Source organism: Athene cunicularia (assembly GCF_003259725.1).
Source record: "Athene cunicularia isolate RWA chromosome 5 unlocalized genomic scaffold, athCun1 chr5_part1, whole genome shotgun sequence".
Taxonomy (NCBI): domain Eukaryota; kingdom Metazoa; phylum Chordata; class Aves; order Strigiformes; family Strigidae; genus Athene; species Athene cunicularia.
The window spans coordinates 23,771,500-23,792,514 of NW_020799101.1; the positions used below are offsets into that span (position 1 = coordinate 23,771,500).

The 21,015-nt window shown below is 42.3% G+C and overlaps 1 protein-coding gene across 24 annotated transcripts in view; it reads right to left on the minus strand.

The window, feature by feature from the left end:
• The window catches only part of NRXN3 (neurexin 3), a 991,793-nt gene that overhangs the window by 812,849 nt on the left and 157,929 nt on the right, over nucleotides 1-21,015 (minus strand). The gene's annotated exons all lie outside the window — the stretch shown is intronic.

The window sequence follows — 21,015 nt, forward strand, 5'->3', positions numbered from 1 at the left end:
GACTATGAAATGCCATAGCCACGTCCATCCTAGATATCCTGTCAGCAGCAACGACAGCTCTCCAGACATGCCTGGCAGGCTGCATACCCTCTGAAGCCATCGTCCCCTAGACACTAAAGTGCTCCCCTGGCCATAAGTGAGGTTGCCTACCACTGGAGCACATCCAGGCTTTCAAGATGCTAAAATTGGTAGTTTCTGTGGCAACTTCACCCGAAAACCTGTAGCTTCATTGTGTCTTCATAGCTGAAAACATTTACTGTGCTAAAGAAGAAATAAAGTCCAAGCAAGTTTCCCTTTACAATTTCCACAGAAGTCACATCAAGGTACCACAGTGAAGCTGGGTGCCTTTTCTTCCTCTTGTTTTATAGAGGTACAGATTAAAAAGCCTCTGATAGCAGACACTGTAACCAAAAGCTTAAGATCACCTCAAAAAAAAGGCTTTATTTATTTTGCTATTCAGACAGAATTTGTGCTTTTCCTGCAGGCTCATTGCTGGTGCCCAGTCTCAGAGAAAAAAATGCTCTCCGTGCTGTTCTGACGAAGTGCCCACCAGCACCAGGCCCTTCCATCTACCCCTGCACCAAGGAGACAGTACCAGTCTCACTACCTCCTCACTACTGGAAGAATGCAGGTGTCAAAAAGCTGCATTATGTTAAAGATGAAGAAGTCCAGGATAGTTTCCCAGTTATGCTGGCTGGTCCCCAAATCCTGACAACTCTCAAGTCCATCAGCTTAATTCCACACTGTCCCTGCAGACCAGGATGCTGGAGCCCACAGCCATGGACCAGGCAGTAGAGCGTCACCCCCAGAGCAGGCGAAGTGACAGGGACCTGCTGGATGAACTAGAGAGCCTGTAACGCCCAGGGACAGAAGGAGCATGGGAGCTCAGCACTGCAGGCTGTCTGGCAGGCCCCAGGCTGGGGAATTCATGGAGACCCACAACATCAGTCCTTCAGGAGCTACCCCAACCCAAGGACACTGCACAAGAAACAGTTATCTTTGCCTATACACCAGTGAACTCTTAAGCCCTTGTCTCAAGAGCAGACACCATAAGATACTTGTCACCATGTTACACCTGGGGGAACTGAGGCTATGGTTCAATAAGTGATCACCTACAACAAGAAAAAAAAGGCACCAGGACAGAAACAGCCCCTTTTCTCGCTCTCACCACCCACATAGGTGCTTTACTCAGAAATCTCTCTTCAACAGGCAATTTATCAAAGAGCAGCTCCCAATAATTTCTCTGGTATCTAGTTTGTATTTATTTTTGCCCACACTAGACCTCCTCATTAGCATGCTGTCCTCTGTTTCTGAGCATCCTTTCTCTGGCCTGTGTGTAAGAGGGGCCTCCTATCATATTTCTGCATGCCACCCACAGGCAAAGGCATTCCTGCTTCTCTGAGCAGCACTCTGCTCATCTTCCATGCAGTCCTGCACCAAGCTGATTCTTGCCAGCATCAGGATTCAAAGATAGCAGAATGGGAAGAGGCATCCCTGGAACCACAGAGGCAGTCCTCATTTTGTATCATGACAGAGGGCCTGAGAGAAACTAATCTGAAGAAGAGGGTAGGAGGAAGGTAAGAAACAATGGTTCTTCCATTTTATTACATTTCAAAGACAATAATTTTTTTTTTTTTTTTTTTTTTTTTTTTAGAAGAGCATAAAGGATAATCTGGAGCTGGGAGCTCTTTGAAATCCAAAGGAACTCCAAAAGAAATTAGAATGAGTTCAATATTTATACAATGCAGCTCTAATTAAATTAACAGGCCTGTAGATGTGCTAGGGAGATCAGCAATCTACCTCTTTCCCTGAACCATTTTATTCTTTGTTATCACTGCAAAATTTGTAGCTAATTACCAACACAACAGCAGCTTCATCTAAAAAGAAAAAGTAAAACAGAAAAAAAAAAAAAAACAAATAAAAAAACCCAACCAAATAGAAGTAATAATACCTTGCAAGGAAAAGAAAGTAAATAAGAGTTCAACCATCCTTCCCAGCATGGGTGTCATCAGGTAAATATTTGAGAGCAGCAGTCATGTTTACAAAAAACTCCTCTTTGGGAGCTACTGAAATAAAATTACTGTGTAATCTCTGATGAACCAGGGAATTTCTATGGTCATATTCAGTATCGACAACCAAATCTCTCATCCAACCATCCCTCCAGTCAGTGCTATTGACAGATCTGGACAACTCAGTGTTTCTAACCTTCAGCTCACTGACATCTACTGGAAACTGCAGCCCTGAGTTAGGCACTAACCCTCCCACAGCCATACAGAAAGAGTTGAGTGTCAAAGGGTGGATCTGTTGCATCCTGACATTACTAAGATTCCTCACTGTGGGGAGAAAACCAGGTTCCCAAGTCCTGCCCAGTGAGTGTCCTAAACACTAAACCGTAGAGCTATGTTTACGCTTCTATGTTTACTTGCTCTCACTCTACTCCCAAATATCATAAATATTTAATTATTTCAAGCAGAGAAGAGAGCCTTCGGTAATAGGCAAAAAGAGTTATACCTTCCATTGAAAAATTATTTGCTGGCTACAGCAGACTGAGAAATGCTATGTAACCAGTGGCTCCCACAGGCGGGACATGTGCCACAGCCACTCACCACGATGCCACACAAAAAGGGAGTGTCCCATCATTTCCATGTGCAGTCCGGTACTGTACTCCTGAGAATAAATATTAGCTTAAGTGCCAAGATTATGGGTCCTAACAGACACAAGCGACACACTGGTGCTGAGCAGCACTGTCAAGAGAAACAACTCCACACAGAGTTTTAGGCACCTCAGGAAATAACACCAGCAGCCTAATGACCTGCAGCATCAGGCAGCAGTGAGGGGGAAAAAAATCCACACCAAAAACCCCAAAACAACAACAACAAAAAAAGGACTTGGAAGATCTATTGAGGATTTGAGCATCTGAGGGGCAGTTAAATGGCACCAGGTCCCAGCATTCTCTTTTGTGGATATAGCTCAAAGTCTTACTTGCTAATGTTTATCGCAAAGCTCCCAAATCATTTTATACGCTCACAGGAATCCCTGGATGTATCTCCAAACACAGGGATATATGTAACTTTTTGTACCCAAGATTCTCGACACTTCTTAACGTAAAGCAAGAATACACACAACTTGTGCCAGTGCCCAAGTCCTCCACAGTACAATGCATTACACTTTCCTGCGTCTCACTTGCTCTGACCCTGGTGTTGAGACAGGAAAAGAAGTCGTCTCTTGATACAGCATTACAGGGAATTCCCAGAACAGCACTTTGTGTAAGGCTAACCTGCAACAGAGAGTCTCTCTCCTTACCCCCAGCTGAGATGATATGAAGTGATATGCTCAAATTCATAGAGAGAGTTACAAAATCAGGAATACAGCTAGTAATATTCTTCAACCTCTATTCTGGCCATCAGAGACAATCTCTTCTTGCATCTTCCTGCCTTTTTCTGACCTAAAATACCTATGTGCATCTTGAGTGCAAAAAATATCTGGACCACCTACTTGCCAAGGATGCTGATGTGCCACAAGTAATATCTTAGCTGTGCACAAAATGTCTTAACCCCTATAGTTTTAATTCAAGAAGGTACAAAACTATCTTACAGGGAGAAGAGAAACAAGAAAGCCTTGCAAGTTTTTACTTGCAATAACAACTACCTCAGATCTTCCCCTTCTATTAACTCCACCTTTAGAGTTTGCAGCTATTACCATAGCTCTAGCAAATAACATAACCACCACATCATATCTCAAAAGGCCATTTGGATAACATTACAGGCCTCTATGCCATACAAGAGGGTAGAGAAGGAATTTTCATATACCATCATCCTCAGAAAAGAATCAAGGTGCACAGAGAATACAAAAGAAAGACTTCAAGACCAAGTAATAAAGAACATCGAGGGAATAAGATTCAAGGACAAGAACAAAGTTCAGCATTCTTCCACTGCCCATGTATCTTAGGAAATGAAAGATACCCTTTTGATCAGCTCCAAACTAAAGTAGCTACACTCACATCCCCCCAAAGGATAACTAGCACTTATTACCAAAGCATTACACTGTCCATCAGACCATAGACTATCTGGAGAAATACCAAACAGCACAGCTGTGATAAAAAGAGAGTGAACAACAAAAGGAAGGAATCTGAGAGAAAAAAATTAGAAACCCCCCTATAGCATAATTAAAAGAAAATAGACACCAGGATAGAACAGAGAAAAGCAGAAAAGGGAGGAGAATTTAAAAACAGAAACTTCTGGAGATGGGGTGGATTCCTGAATCTCACACCCTTTACAACAGTACAGCTGAGAGACTGCTTTCTGCCTTGCTCATAAAGGCTCCCAGACCCTTCCCTCTGCTGATCGCTCTCTCTCTCTCTCTCTCTCTCTCTCCCCTTTTCTTTGACTGTTTCTTTTCACCAAAGATCTTGTTTTTCTTCTTGTCATCACTGTGGGCTTTTTTCTGCTTTCTCCCTCAGAGCAGCTGTCACGTTTACTCAGGTCTCATGAACCACTGTGCTGCGGGTGCGTGTGATTAATTATACCGTTAGCCTTCATTAAGTCAGTGGATTGGCACTCCAGCAGAGAGGCAGCGGGACCAGAAGGAGAAGCTATTGAGAGCCAGCAGGATCTGTGTCCCACAGTTTGTGTGTATGTCGGGCATGTAAGGCTTTTGTCCTCAAAAATAGCAATATCTGAGTGGGTTTTGTATTCTCTGACAAACTGTAAAGCTTCTGCCTCATTGCACGCAAGGCTCAGTTAAAAAAAACAAAAAACAAACAAAAAAAACAAAAAAAAAAAAAAAAAAAAAAAAAACAAGGTCCTGGAACATTTTACTACCCCAAATAGCTTGTTTCTGTAGCCTACTCTGTTTTATGAAGTGCAGATAGATAAAAATCAGTGTACTGACAATGGCTCTGGTCCTCATGCAAGTCTACAAAGTTAAACTGTTCCAAGAAGGTGCTGACTGCTTTCCTCCAGGATCACCAACTGCCCAGTAAAGCATAGTTAAAATGCTTCTCTTTCATACTTCACAGAAATAATGTGTTTGGTCTTCTAACAGCCTGGGGAAGGGAGCTTTATGGGAGGCATAAGACACTCTTACTTTCTGGCATGAAATTAGCCTCTCCCATGCAAAAGCATGGGACATTGATGCTCAAAGGAAAAACTCTGGTTCTATTCAAATAGCACATATTCATCTCAGCTGTTTCTACCTGGCCTGATGTTACCTGGTAATTGAGACCGAGTTGTAAACATCTCATAGGATATGATAATTACAGCCTAAAATCTCCACGAGTCTGCTAATAACTCTTTACTCTGCACAATGGGAGGCATGCAGCTCCTAAAAGTTATGACATGTCCCTGTTCTTTTTGGAGGGGTTCACTACAGATGCTGTTTGGAGCTTCCCCTGAAAAGCTCTCCAGTTCAAAACACAAGTTCAGTTTTTGACATGATGATATTGTGGTTTACTAGTCATCGATGATTCTCTGCAAGAGAATTTGAATTTTGGAAATAGGGTAGTTTGATGACTCCAGTTATAATACATGGTTTAATAAAGAGAGAAGACTAAAACAAACCAATTCTCTCCAGAGGTGTTACTTTAGTTTTTGTGCCCACTGAAAAAGAATCAAACACCAAATGATTTGTCACACTTAGAGCTCATTTTTTGCAGTTTCAAATCTTGAAAATTTGGTTTACCACACATGTAAATTTTGTTATACTGCAGAAACAACCAGGAGTGCCACAGCTCCCATTGCCAGTGCTGTACCAAATCCAGATTATTTGGTACAGATGATAAAACAAGGCATATCTTAAATAACTTCAGATTAGACTCAAGGACCCCAGAATAAGCAGAATCCATTGATCCCATTTGGGCAAAAGGATACCAGATAGCTCTCTAGGGAAGGGGCAATAGTGAGTTCAACATGGGAAGCTTTGACAGATTGTTTGAGACACAGAAAGATCAGATAAAAGTTCAACAGAGCAGATACTGTAAGAGGATTAGAACAAGCAGATTAGAAGCCTTGAGCATGCAAAGATCATCAGACTCACAATTCCTCTTTAAACATAATCAGGAAAAAGTATCCCAACACCCCCTCCCCACTATCAGTACTCCATGTCCTTATTTCCTCTCTCCCTCGTCTTCTCTTTCTCAATATTTCACTCTATATCATTTTTTGTTCCCAAGATGTGATTAATGTCATTTGATAGACCTGCATGAAGCTAAGTAGGGGAAGTTTCTAGAAATGTGGCAGGGTTCTCTTAGGCTAGAGGAAGCAGTACTGTGGAGCTGGACAAGGACATAGCAAAACCAACAGGTCCTGATAGAAGCTGCACTCAGGTGGGTGACAAGCAGGAGGCCAGGGAGAATGCAGGTCCCAAATGGATGAGTTTACTGCCAAGAACAGAAACGTAACTGGTTTTGCAAGCACACCACTGCCCCAAAACCAGCCATTCCCATGACAGCTTCATCTGTTCATTAGAATCCCTTCACCTCTTCTTCTAGTCCTTTAGAGATGGCTGAAGGCCCCACCAGGATCCACTGAGGATCTCTTATCAAGTTATACAATACTCTTCTTCACTCCCCTACCTTGAATCTGTCCAGTTTTGGCTGTACTGTCCTTATATAATGTATTTAATCGCAGGATTCTTCCGATAGGTCTAAGTAAGTTTACAGCTATAAGTGTTGGGAAAAGATCACTATACACTGAGCAGCAGCACTGGAAATCTATGAAATGTATCCACAAAGTATGCAAGTTTGGCATTTGCTTAACTTGTCAATACAAACCCACAGGCATCCAAAAATCACAGCATGAAACATGCTATTCATAGGCCCAGACACACTATGGATAGCACAGAGTTTAAGTGAACAACCATGCATATCCAATAGGCTGAAATAAACTTAAACATAACCTTTTCCAAGCAATTATGAATCAACTTACAACAGACAACATCTGTATGTCATTCACATGCTGTAAAAATGGCTGAATTAATCAAATAAATTGATGCACTATATAAATTTCACACAACTCCAAAATAAATCATCTCACCATCAGTTTTACAGGGCTCAAAAAAAGTCTAGAAGTGCTAGCTGTTGAAATGAACCATAAAGTCAACCAACATTGAATCCATAAATGTAAATATATGTGTGCACATGGACAGCAAATCACAACTAGCCAATGTCACAGGTGACAGACCTCCTACATACTAAGTCATAAGCTTTGGAAGGGGAGGTTTCCATCTTCTGGAGAGCACTTACATTTAGACACATTTGGATATTGCCTCTGAACTTCTCATTAAGTTCTCTGGGATATCTTCCTCTGAAGAGCTCTGGATATCACCTCTGAACTTCTCATGATCCTTCCTTATCCTTTCTAAGCTGATCTGCAGTTCAGGCCATATATGGTCCTCATGGTGTACCCAGGTCACTGTCTCTCCACCTTCTCTCCTAAAGCTTGCTTTTTGTACTTTGTGTTTGGAAACAAGCAGATCTTTGTTTGCATGTTCACTAGAGACTAGTTTAGCAAAAGTCATAAATCACCACCAAACTTTTCTTCTGTGGATAGAGCACTTAAGTGCCAAATGCAAAAAGCAGCTTTGCCCAGGATCAGCAGCAACTGTCACCTAACTCCAGGACTGCCTGTAGGATCCATCCCCAGATTTAGTCTCCCCAAATTGACACTTAGAACATCATTATTAGTCCCAGTAAATTAAATCCAAGTTTTGAGCTGTGGGAAGGAGGAGGTAAGAAAGGAAAGGGAAGGGAAACTCTGCCTGACATAAATGATTCTATCAAGAACTTCAATTAAATTGATTGATACAAGTTTGCCAGCAATAGGGAAAAGTGCCACGTACCTTCTCCAGCCTTGTTTAGACTCTAAATAGCAAAGTAAACCAATAATGCAAGGGAAGCTATAAATCTCAGTTGGGCCTGGTGACTGGCACAGTGCAAAGCTATTAAAAAGGAAGGAGATTAACTTTGGTATTCAATCCCTTAGCTTCTTGGTTCCTTCTCCTTTTCTCTTCCTGCTCCAAGGTCAGAAACTCAGTTCTTTCCCCAGACACATATACTCTTTTCACCCTTACATTGTAAGAGCAATGCTTGTGGTATGGAGTGACAGGCTGCAACAACCAAGGATCCTAAACAAGCGGCACAGAAAAAAGTGCAGGACAGACACTGTTGCTCCCAGAGAAGCCTCTGCCTTATGGAGCCAGCTGCTTAGGGACTTAACCATCAGTCCGTGTCCAGGTTTCTCCACAGACTGCATCTACACAGGCCAGAGGAACTAAGATTGATGTTAGAGAAAAGGGTTATTGTTATAAACTTGCTTGGCTCTGGAGATAAAACACACATCAGAAGGTCTCTACAGTGAGCAGGTTTGGCCCAGGCTCACCACATATAGGAAGAAATCCAACTGTTTACCACAATGATTCAGAAACTTACATAGACCACTTCAGCTTTGCACATCACCTCTTCACTACAACTACTGCTGTTTGGCCTTTCCCTGCAGAATGAAGGATAACCAGGTGCCATGGTCTTTCTCAATCAGCCCCAGTGGCCTGGCTGGGCTTTCCTTTTAGTCCCAGCAGTGGGGTTTTGTGGCTACATGCCTGCAAACCCTGGCTGGCTTTCCCCTTCAATCCTTCATGCTAGCCTGCAGTGAATTTTCTATGACAGGCTGGACACCTGACTGGGGGCAGGAGAAATCCTGCCCATTACAATTAGAGACCTCAGCCAGAAACACACTTCTCTTCCAACATGCTGAGAAAGGAGACCCAGACCCTACTACAGGTGTGCATGTGCCCCCTCCCCAAAATTACCCAAGTTTCCTCGCTAGCCATCACACACCAGAACAACCTGTACATCACTCTGAGGGTTGGACAAAGCAGTGATGTTAATCCTGCAAGTCGGAGACTGACAACAGGAAAGATACCTCTGCTCTTAACTCCTACAGCAACTGGATGGAGTAGATACAAGTAGCCACTGCAGCCTTGTCCCAGTCTCTCATTCTGATGGAAGAAAGTACAAAACAGGGAAACAAGGGGAAATAAAGACAGCAGAAAATAAACTAGAAACATACAGTTGCAAAAATAGCTGGATGCAGTGAAAGTAAACTCAGGTCTCTTGTGAGGATATACAGTAGTTCCCTGTGACTACCCAAGAAGTTATTCCTTCCAATGGAAATATTTAAATTAGAGGCATCTTTAAGAATGAAATCTGTGTTCAAAGCAGAGGCAAGGAACAGCATTTTACAAGGCAGGAATGCCACAATGCTCTCAATATAAAACTACAATAGTCAATGTAAGCAGAATTTCTGAATATATGTCTTGGTAGGGCAGATGATGGGAGACCAATTAGAGGAAAGCAACCGAGATCAGCACAGCAAAAGGCCATTTCATTTTGAACTTAGAACTCCAGAAAGTAGTTTGCCAATGCACCCAAACCTGACCCACTCTTTGAGCCTTTGATAATTAAGCTCTCCCATACCCCCTCAATCTTGAACTGCTATTAGTGCAGTTCAGGCACCGGAAACCTGAGCATCTGCCAACTGCTGAACTACATAGCAATGGGCAAGACATCAGAAGTGCAAGCTTGCATTCCATGAACTAAGATAGTCTGTGAAGCCCAGCACCTCAGAGATGAAGTAGCACATTGACTTATTTACATCTCTGCTGATAATCTGCTTTATATTCTCCAGTGAGCTTTTCTTTTTCTGGATGCAGTGGGGAATAAAAGGAAAAAATATAGAAAGAAAATGGAGAAAACAATTAAAAAAAAAAAAAAATTTGCCAGGGGGGTATGGTTCCTGAACTCCACTACTGTAGAAGAGAGAACGAGACAGCAATTGGCAAACACTGGAAAACAGACAGTCACTTTGACATTATGTCGCCATCACCTGTGACCTGCTATGATGAAAGGGAAGTAAGGATTCCTGAGACCCATCTGAAGTCATCTGCTTTCAACCACTCTGGCAGGAGTTGTGCTGACAGACTCCCATCTGCTGGTAGATCAGATACTACAGAAGATGCATTGAAAAAAACACAGTCTCCATTATTAGGAGAAAGTTATATATGTGGTTATATATACACACATCTCATCTAAGGCTGGCAAGCATGCTAGGGATTCCCCAGGAAATTCTCATCTGCCGCCACTACTATTACTTGGCAGTTGTCAGATGGAGGGCCTATTCACAGCTCAAGGGGAGAACTTCAATGAACAGTTCTAAATAACTTAGTGAACCATAAACTGTCCTCCTGAAGCAGGACCCCCAGAATCTACTACTGAAATCTAGGCCATAATAATAACTGAACTTTTCTACAGCCATTTTTTTGTTCCATTACTCAGGCAAGTGAAATGGTTGCAGCTTTATCAGCCTGTTGCTGAACTGTCCTTCCATAAGCAGTTCTTATCTACAGAGTCTCTCCACTCTCAGCAGTTAAGTCCTGTAGTACCCTGCAGCTTTCATTCACATCAGTCAGGTTAATATACACCTTCAGAGCACAGCCCCAAGTCTTGTTTGATAGCTCCCTCTGAGGCATGATGCACATATAAGCTCTAAAGATTTTCCACAGGAGACCATGATGGGAGATAGGCTTGCAGAGAGTGAAGGATTCTTTATTGCCCTGTTAAAGACAGAAACCTGTGGCTGCAATTTATTGAACAGTAAGACATGCAAGAAATAAAATTTGTCCAAACACAACAAAGAGCAAACGACCCAGTCTGGGCACCTATCAAGGGAAACAAAGACTACAGCTCAACAGCTGTCACACCAGGACAGGAGTTATTACTGCCGATGAAAAGCAACCAGAAGATCCTAAGAAAAATAACATCCTACACAAAGGTAACAGGAGAGAGACAAGGACAGGATAAGCACACAGGGACAAGAACTCATTTGGCATGGGCAAAGACAGACCTGTAAGAGGCTGCAAATTACATAGTAATCGAGTATGAGAACAGGATCTTACAAACCTTTGACAAAATCCCAACCAGATCCTGCAATCTCTGTTAACATTCTGTTTGTCAGTTTTTGCTAAACTGAAGCAGCAGGATTCAGTCTATAGGGCACAGGGGGAATTTAGGAACTTGGGTCTGTTCCTTCAGATCTGCTGGTAGATCTGGCTAAGCCAATTCTTTTCCCCGTGACTTGGTTTCATTGCACAGAGAGCAGGCACACAGAGAGCATTTTCTATCATAGGAAAGTAAGTCTCTTTTTCCTCATAGTTACAAATTATGACACTTCTAGGTTTTCATATCACACGAGGCACTGTTTGGCCTTTTTATTACCTAGTTTGTGAGCAGCAAAAGCAGAATAAATGCAGCAGATACTTGGCTTGCCTCCTCCTATACAGGAGGATAAATTAAAATATTTGCATTTAGGAAAACTCCCTCTTGATCAAATCGATCAAGCATCATTTTGGGGATTATGTCATTGTGTGGTGGGGTCACCCGGCAACAGGCAGATAAAGCAGGAGCCGAGCTTTTCCACAAGCAATGGCTGGGCATGGTTGCACTTCAGGGGAAGCACTGGAAAGGCAGCTGTGAACAAGCCTGGTCTCATCCGGGAGGGGGCACTGGTAATACACATTACCCAGATCTTCAAGCTACCAAACACCAAAATAACAGAAAACTACTATTAAATTAAAATATGACTGTATATGGTCTTGATATTCTAGTAATTTGACGATGTGCAAAATGAAATGCTGCATTTTTCTAAAATAATACAGGTAAGCCCTCTGCACTTTTGTAAAAGCAAGGATATTCCCCACCAAGGGATCTCTAAAAGCATGCATGTCACTATCAAGTACTGGTGTCTGGCCAGCAGTGAGCAGACAGCAGTTTGCTAAACACAGATATTGGAGATGCTGCCCACAGAGGCACACTGAGAAATTCTGTACAGGTTCCTTGCATAAACACTAGCATGCAGCAATGCAAAGCTTTTCTGTACTGTCTCCTGTAGCCAAACCAAACAGTCTGCACAGGACACAGGTCTGAGTACTGAGGCTTCTACAACTGTAACATCAGAAAAAGAGACTTGGCTATAACAAGTACATTCACTGAGAGACCACAATGAGCTTTCATCCTGACCAGAGATGTATCTCAATGTGCTTTTCAGTCAATACACTGGACTCCTCCCTTGTTCCGGATGCCTTACAGCCACAAGCTGTGACAAGCAAAGTAAGGCATCAGGCCCAGTGAACACATACAAGGCAGATTTAAAAAAAAAAAAAAAAAAAAAAAAAAAAAAGTGTATGTTTGCAAAAATGTATATCCTAGAATTTGGGAATACAGACTTTTACCTGCAAGTTGAGGCTATTCTTGCACACCTTTCTAGGTTGATGTCTGTGAAGCTGCTGCTTCCCTGTATCTTTTTTTTTTTTTAAGCTCCAAGCCTCTCAGACCAAAATCAGTTTGTTACTTCCACACTGCAGACTGCAAGAGTTGGGTTTGGTCTGCATACAAAACTGGTCCATCCCAGTGCTAGAAATGTGAAGGTTTTTTCAGATCTTGCACTAGGCTAGTGATGAGTTCGAAGCAATCATCCATACAGCAACTCACATTTAAACTACATAAACCCATTGTTAGCTCTTCCAAGAGATTGAGACATCTCACCCTAAAATCCCTGACAAGGTCCCAAAAGCAAGGCTGCTGAAGAAGATAACATTCAGGAGACTCATCAGTTTGCACTGCTCTCAGTAGCTCTCATTTTTCAAACTTGGCCACTAAGGACCTATTTCATCCTGAGCCTCTGACTCAGCCTGAGCAGGTCCACTTGCCTAATCTCACTCTAACCAGCTCTAAGTTGCTCTCTTCACTACACAAAGGAATGTTACCCTTGAGAAATAACTCCTCACGTAGCCCAAGCTGTGCCAACATTCAGGAAGTGTGGTTGTAAAGCAACAAACATGCAGCCATTTAGGAGCTCAAGTCTGGATACCCCGACCAGTCATCGCTTCTGTCAGTGGTAAGGTTGGCTTCTGATCTCCCTGCTCTGTCAGCCAAAAGCCCAAAAGAGGAGTGAAAGGAGATTATGCAGCCTCAGGCCTGCAACACAGGTGGGCAGTTTTGATTTTATCCAGTAGAGGGCAATGCTAACATTCGAAAGAAAAAGTAAGTAACAGCATTTCGCGCACTAAAATAAGCAAACAAGGAAATTAAATGCCCCGATCTAGCAGCATTGAGCACAAAACAAAGCACTCGGATAGTCCATGTGCTCGTTCCATCAAAAATCTTCCCCAGTCTTTTGCCCCATTTAGTGGAAGGTTGCCCTGCATTAAATTTTCAGATATTTGTATCAGGTCAGATTTTTACTGTTTTGATTAAAACAGAGAAGACGTAGTCTGTCTTGGTCATAGCAGAAATACAAACTAACCTTTGTTGTTGTTTGTGAATAAAGAAACCCTTCCATCCCACTAAAGTGTAGTCTGCATATTTGATAAGGGCCGAAAGATCAATGCTTCATCATTCTCCCCAGACTAGCTTGTTTTATATTGACCATTTCTTACAGACAAAGAGATAAAATGTAACAGCATTTAATCATAAATGTAATGGAACTGTCTCATGCTTGTTAGGACCTGAAATTAACTTTCTATGACCAAAGCTGCCACGTACACACATAGTCATATTTCTAAAGCTTGTGACAGTACTGTCACAAATTGTGCTCTAATAGCATCCTTTCACAATGAGTTTCAGAATTAACTCCATGTATTTTTAAAAAATACTTTTTCCCCTGTTTTATAAATAAAATACTCTGCTTCTATAATCGTTACATCCCATGACTTCAAATTAATTTACAAATGTAAATGACTGAGTCTCACAATAAAGTTTTGCTTTTGTTCCACTCAAACAAATGCCCTTCTTTAGACACTGAGAAGTTGAGGAATATGGCATGATATGACAGTAGGTTTTTCCAAAGTCACACCATATATCTGCAATGGAACAAAGATGCAGAACTTAATCTCTAGCTCCAGTCTTGTATTTTAACCATTTACCCACACTGCTATTCATGTTTACTAGCACAAGATACTTTTGTTTCTTCTTGAAGTCCTCCATTGTTCTCAGATTATGGAGCAAGGAGATGGAGAAAAACTACTTCTCTATTCACAGTGTTTTGCTATTATGTTTATTTGCTTATAAAGAAGATATTTTCTAATGTTTTGTCCATTCTATTTATTTTCCTTTCTCCTAAACAAAAATACCCAGGACTATCCAGACAATTTTTAAAAAAATCAAATAAACGTCTCCATATGTAGTAGGCAAGCCAATTCCCACCATGACTGATCTCAATATCAAAAAGTAGCATATTACACACAGTTCAGTGTTAGCTGAGAGTAATCTACTAAAATCTGTAGAAAGGGCTGTTTAAACCAGAAAAAAACCACAACTTTTGCACCTAGGGAAATGTCCTAGTGAATTTGCAGGTTTTAGCCCAAATTTCTACATACATGCTTGGGCATACCTAGGTTTCAAGGACCTCTTCGGGTCTTCCAACACATGATAGCAGTAAGATGACACACTACTTCATGGATATGAGCCTTCTTCCTCCCTCTCCCCTGCAGCCAGGCAGGGCCAATTCCACACAGTACCATCAGAGGTGTGAAATCTCAGTCTATCTACTCTAAGTAACGGTGATTTTTTTTTTTTTTTTTAAGCGGACTATGGTCATGTTTATGGTAACAATTTTCTTCTACAGCAGAAAAGATAAATTAATTTAGACATAGGGTTAGGAATAGTCATACACCTGATAGAACACACAGTCACAACTTAAAGCAACAGCAGGAGCCTATTCACCATTCCTCTTTGCATCAATACTGAAAAAGAACAATGTTACCACCTGTTGCCATGGATGATGTTTAAGCCATTATCACCAGAACACACACCAAAAAAAAAAAAAAAAAAAAAAAAAAACCTAAATGCCTCGGAAGGAGGAGGTCTGGGTTGTGGTCCATGTCTCACAGCTAGCCCAAAATCCTCGCCATGTCATCTCAGCTCCTATGTCTCACTTTCAAAATGGGAATAAAGACATAATTGGCTTCCCTAGTGGTGACACAGACTTTGAAATACTTCAGTTTATTACAGGTGACATAACATTGTGCTATCAGAGAGCAGCAAGGACAGCATGTATAGCTGATGGAGTCAGAAGAGACCATTAAGCCAGTTAGGCTAACTTCTTTTAAGGTTTAACACAAGATGCTTTAAGGCATTATCACTTAAAATGCCAGAAAATTTTCTAACTGCTAATAGCCATGAATCTTGCCATCCTATCCCTGTGGCCACTTTGCCTATAGCAGATAACTAGTGCAGGGATTTAGTTATAGCATTGCTTGTTTGAACATGACAGGTTTGTATATAACAAAAACAGTTGCTTACTTAAATAAGGTATTTTCCTCCTACCACATAAAAGAGACTCAACCTGTAGCATCAGCACTTTCCCTGCCAGCAAATTAAAGATCCTGTAAGTAAGGCTGTAAGCACAGGGTAATTGTGTTGTCCTGTGTAAGACAGGCTGTGAGACAGCAGCAGTCTGTGCACTGCTGAGCAAAGGCAAGGAGCTCGGCTGGAGAGAAAGGAACAGCTTCGTGTCTCCTGTATGCTCTCCAAGCTCACATGCTTGGTCACTGTCACCGCAAGAGATTGTGCCCGATCAGGATTATCCTCATTGTCATCCTCCTGCAGCATAAAGCTGTTATTGCCTGAGAAATAGTTATGAGTTAGAAAAGAGGCTCAGGCTGAGACCTTAGAGAATATCACACAGTGTCTATGAGGGAGCTTCTGTATCACTCACAAAAGCAAGCAACTCCTAACATGAAGATGATTGCAGGCAACAAGGAGTCAAGCAGTCAGGATACTGCATACCGCTCTGCAAATGCATCTTGATTCAGATTTCATTTTTGAGGGTACTGGAGGCAGAGGCAGGTAACAGATTCAGATTTCAACTCCATTAACCAACCCCATACAGGGCATAGACACCCTTCTTTCACATGACATAGATCCTAGAAATGAAGCAGTTGCCCACCCTCGCTGTGCTGCAGCCCCACGCAGTTCAGAGACTGACCCTGCTCTACAGCCCTGGAGCCTCCCTGCCCACCCCCCACCCCAGCAGCACTCCTCAATCGATGCACCCCTACTCCCTCCAGCAATGTGACCACCACGCAGCACTCAGCACCCCCCTCCCTACCCACCGGCCTGGGCCATCACACCATCCCTCCGCAAGGCAGCCCAAGCCAGCCTCTCATCCAACCCCTCCCACCAGCAAAGGAGACTTCGCTCCAGAATCTGCCGCAGCAGGGGAACTTGAGGACTATTACAACAGTGCATTTCTATCAACTCATACCGTATGATTTTTTTTTTTTTTAATATTTATTTTTGCTCTGTATGAGGCATTTCCTTACAAACCTATGAACATTTCCTAAACAACTACCATACTTTTAAACCCAGTTTCGACATCTCCTGTCCCCTTCAACATACTGAGGCCTTTCCCATACATAATATATGCATGTTTAAGAATTTCCAAATATGTAATAGCTTGAAAACTGCTCCAAACTTCATTGCTTCAAGACAGATCATGCAATTTGCATCCTACATGTGCAAAATGTAATGCAAAGACTGATTTTATCAGACCCACGTTTCAGAAGTCCAGATTCACAAGCTGTCAGATAGCTGGGGCCTACCAGGGCTGCCTAATGCTAACTATAAATATTAGCTACAAAATAATGTTCTGAGTTTAAAATGTAGAAAACTGTAGAATACATCTAAATCATAGAGGTATATAATTCTGCCTGCTTATTCTAGCTTCTACACTGAAAAAAATGCACTGAGTTTGTATTAAAGAAACAACTATGTTTACCACACACGGGGATGTAAATAATGTAAGTACTGGATATACTGCCTTATCCTTTGATGCAAAGGCAAAGCTATATCTTGAACTACTACAGAAAATAGATCTACAACTGAATCAACCAGAAACAAAGGATAGGAGTCCACAGCTAGTGAAATACAGACCTTAAACAAATGCTGTGAAAGGCTCTTTGGGTAGCTTTTGTATTTTAGTGCTTTCTCTTTAAATTGTAAAGCCGAGAGTGACAAGTGGCAGGGTATATTTAAGAAGCATGTTCTATCTCCCTTTTAATTTTTAATTTCCCAGTAAAAGTGACACTATTATCTCTAGAAACTCACTTGCTCAGGGGTATTTTCATAGTCTCCAGCTTTGCATGAATTCTCCCTAGAGATCACAAGGTCCCCCGACTCTCATCTAGCAAACATCTGACTAAATGCCTATTAGACAATAATGCCCTCCAGCAAGAGGGGAAAACACGGCTCTGTTCCTGTGCTGTTTTCTCCCTCCACTCTCCCCCAGACCACAACACGGTACAGACAAGACCGCAACAGCCGCCTGTTTGGGGGGAGAAGTAGTCTGTGGGCGAGATATGACTTCTGAGAGTTCAGAAAAGCTCAGCAGCACAGGGGGAAGCCTGCCTGAATGGGAATTTCACAACTGTTACCTAATGTTTCAGGCTGCTGGTTTTAATTCTTCTCTAAGTAGGAAGCACAGCCCAGACCACTGCAGGGTTAACCATTCAGCTCCTGTAGCCCACCATGCACTCGACAAAACTCGCAAATTCAAAGCCCTCTAAAAGGGACTGGAGATGACACAGCAAGAGACAAATGTCAAACATGCCCCGAAAACACAGAAACCAGCCCTGCATTCCCAGCCTTAAGTGTTCTCTGGCAAACACAACCTCACACACAAAAAGGATCCCTGCTGGCCTCTCACCTGCCAGGGCTTGTGTATCAGCACCGGAACGCAGCAGGAGAGAGTCAGAAGGTCTCTCCCCATAGTTCACTCTCCTGAAAAAAAAAAAAAAAAAAAAAAAAAAAAAAAAAAAGTTTCTCCAAAGGACTGAATATTTTCAGAAGGAGGGGAATCCCTTGCAGAAGTGAGGACAACAGCAATGAGTCTTCCATAGAGCTGCTGCACTCAGAAGCTGTGCTTGGGGATTTACCTGCCATCAATTCCAGCATTTGCATCCCAAACCGCACTTACCATCAGCATTCCTGAGCAACCTGGTGTTGTGTGCATTCCCTCCTCGTGCAGCTATGCACTTTCCTTCACCTTCCTGAAGAGAACTGCTCCCCCTAAGAAGCTTCAAAATTCAGAGTATTTTTTTTTTCTCTGCCCTACCTTGCCGGAGACCATCCAGGATTTATGGTTCTGGGGCTGAATTCTTCTCTCTAAAGTAAGAGCAGTGAGGATGAAGGAACAATACCCACGAAAATGAGCTCAGAATCTAGCCACTAGCTTTCTGTGCCCTGGATCAGCCAGGGACGCAAATGCTGCATAGAGAGTCATTTTGCTCCAAGGAAAGAAAAGCGTGCTTCATGCAGCAGGAGAATCTCTGGCTGGTAGTCTCCAAAACAAAACAGTACTGAGGATCAAAGAACCATGCCCTTTACACTGTTCTTGCAGTTACACGTTTGCTTTAATCTTCCCGACACGGACATCTACTAGGCTCCACAAAAAGAAAAGCAGTTAAGACATTTCAAACTTAACAAAGCAAAATGCATATACATTACAGTGCAGCAATGTGGAATTGAACTGGCAGTGAAACAGACTGACTGGATCAGTTAGAGCTATTTTATATCTGATTTCAATTATTCTGCTATGCAAGGAGGTGAAGGTCACAGAACAATTTAGTGGCAGGGCTGCAGATGGATCCCAGGTGACTGACAACTAACCCCTCCTCCCCTCCAGCCCTGGCCTATCTCTTAACTACCACACAGCACAGGAGTCCCTTATCAGCAAGTGACAGATGCAAGTGGGTCTCCAGGATGGAAAAAGGAGAAAAAGAGGGTCCCCCCGGTTTTGAGGGGAATGAGAGGTTGCTGGGGACATCATATTTTGCTGTCTACTATTTTTCTTATTTTCATTAGTTTACACAGACCAAACATACTTGGCTATTAAGCAGAAAGGCACCAAGGGATCCAAAAAAGACAAATTAATTCCTGATTTATGCACAGAAAATGCAATAACCATAAGGGGAAATCAGCATATTGCTCATGTACTAAATGATTATTTCATAGACAAAACTGGGAATAAATCCAGGAATAAAGAATAAAAGCAAGGCTGTGGTTGTAGCGCTGGGGGTCTAATCCACAAAGGAGTATTACGGAGAGCACTATTAATTCAGTCACCTGGAGGAATAACAGCATCACTGCAAAACAAAGAGTATTTAGACTCTGTAAAGCAGGGCTAACCCAGACCAAAGTTTTTCACAATCCTAATATCAACAATAATTTTGTATGTATGTACATACACTTACATACATGTCTATGTAATGTTTTTAACTTCCCATAGCACCTTCCACTTTTCTAGTCCTCCACCCCCTCACATCTCCACTAGTGAACCAGAATCCTGTTTGCAGCCTTCTCTTATTCCATGCTTGACTTCTACACACAGATCCAATACAGAGACCATGCAACGTTACACTGAGTGCTGAGCTGAGGCAAATATGTCTCAGCTGTCATCACAGAATGACAGAATGGTTTGGGTTGGAAGGAACCTTAAGGATCATCCAGTTCCAACCCCCCCTGCCATGGGCAGGGACACCTTCCACTAGACCAGGTTGCTCAAAGCCCCGTCCAACCTGGCCTTGAACACTGCCAGGGAGGGGGCAGCCACAGCTTCTCTGAGCAACCTGTTCCAGTATCTCACCACCTCATCATAAAAAAATTTCTTCCTTATATCTAATCTAAATCTACTCTCTTTCAGTTTAAAACTGTTATCCCTTGTCCTGTCACCTGCAGTCCCTGGTAAAAATTCCCTCTCCATCTTTCTTACATGACCGCTTTTGAGTACTGGAAGAACGCAGTAAGGTCTCCTCATTTTCTTCAGGCTGAAGAACCCCAGCTCTCTCAGCCTTTCTTCACAGAAGAGCTGTTCCAATCCTCTGACCATTTTCATAGCCCTCCTCTGGACCTGGTCTAACAGATTCACATCTGTCTTGTACTGGGGACCCCAGAGCTGGATGTCGTACTCCAGGTGTGGTCCCATGAGAACAGAATTGAGGAAAAGAATCACTTCCCTTGACCTGCTGGCCACACTTCTCTCTACGTAGCCTGGGATAAGATTGACTTTCTGGGCTGCAGCCACACATTGCCGAGTCATGTCTAATTTTTCATTTCCCAGTATCTTTCTCTACAGGGCTGGTCTCAATCCATTCATCCCCCAGTCTGTATTGATATCCAAGATCGCCTTGACTCATGTGCAGGACCTTGCACTTGGCCTTGTTGAACTTCATGAGATTCACATGGGCCCACTCCTCAAGCCTATCAAAGTCCTTTTCGATGGCATCCCTTTCCCTCTAGTGAATCAACTGCATCTGTCAGCTTGGGGTCATCTGCAAACTGGCTGAGGGTGCACTCAATTCCACTGTATCATTAATAAAGATATTGAACAGCACCAGTCCCAATACAGACCCCTAAAGAACATCGCTTGTTAACTGATGTCCGTATGGACATTGAGATATTGACTGCAACTCTTCAGATGAAGTCACCCAGCCAGTTTCTTATCCACTGAATAGTCCATCAAATCCATATTCACTGTTTCAATCACTAAAAAGCTTTTTAAAATAAAAAGAGGAAAAAAGGCAATTAGAACTTGTGCAAAATCCTGATTAATATCTCCTATTTGAAAATAATATACAACTGGGATAGCCCAGCAGGCAAGATTTATTTGGGCCACATTTGCAATCATCTCAACTCCTTCTCTTTTTTAGAAAAACATTAAAATTAAAGGGATACAAAGCATCAATGGAAATCCACCTGGGCATCAACTCCACTTCTGCTCTCCTCTCTCTAGGTCCTCTCAATAGACCCTTAATCCCCCACCCAGGCTCCACAACCTGTCCTCAGACCACATCTCCAGCAGTACTGAATGCAATTACTGTAATTGATGTGCTGCTTTTGTTAAGACCATGGTATCAATAAATGGGAATAAAACAAGCTGCTAAGGAAGATGCAGGAAATTTATTAGAATG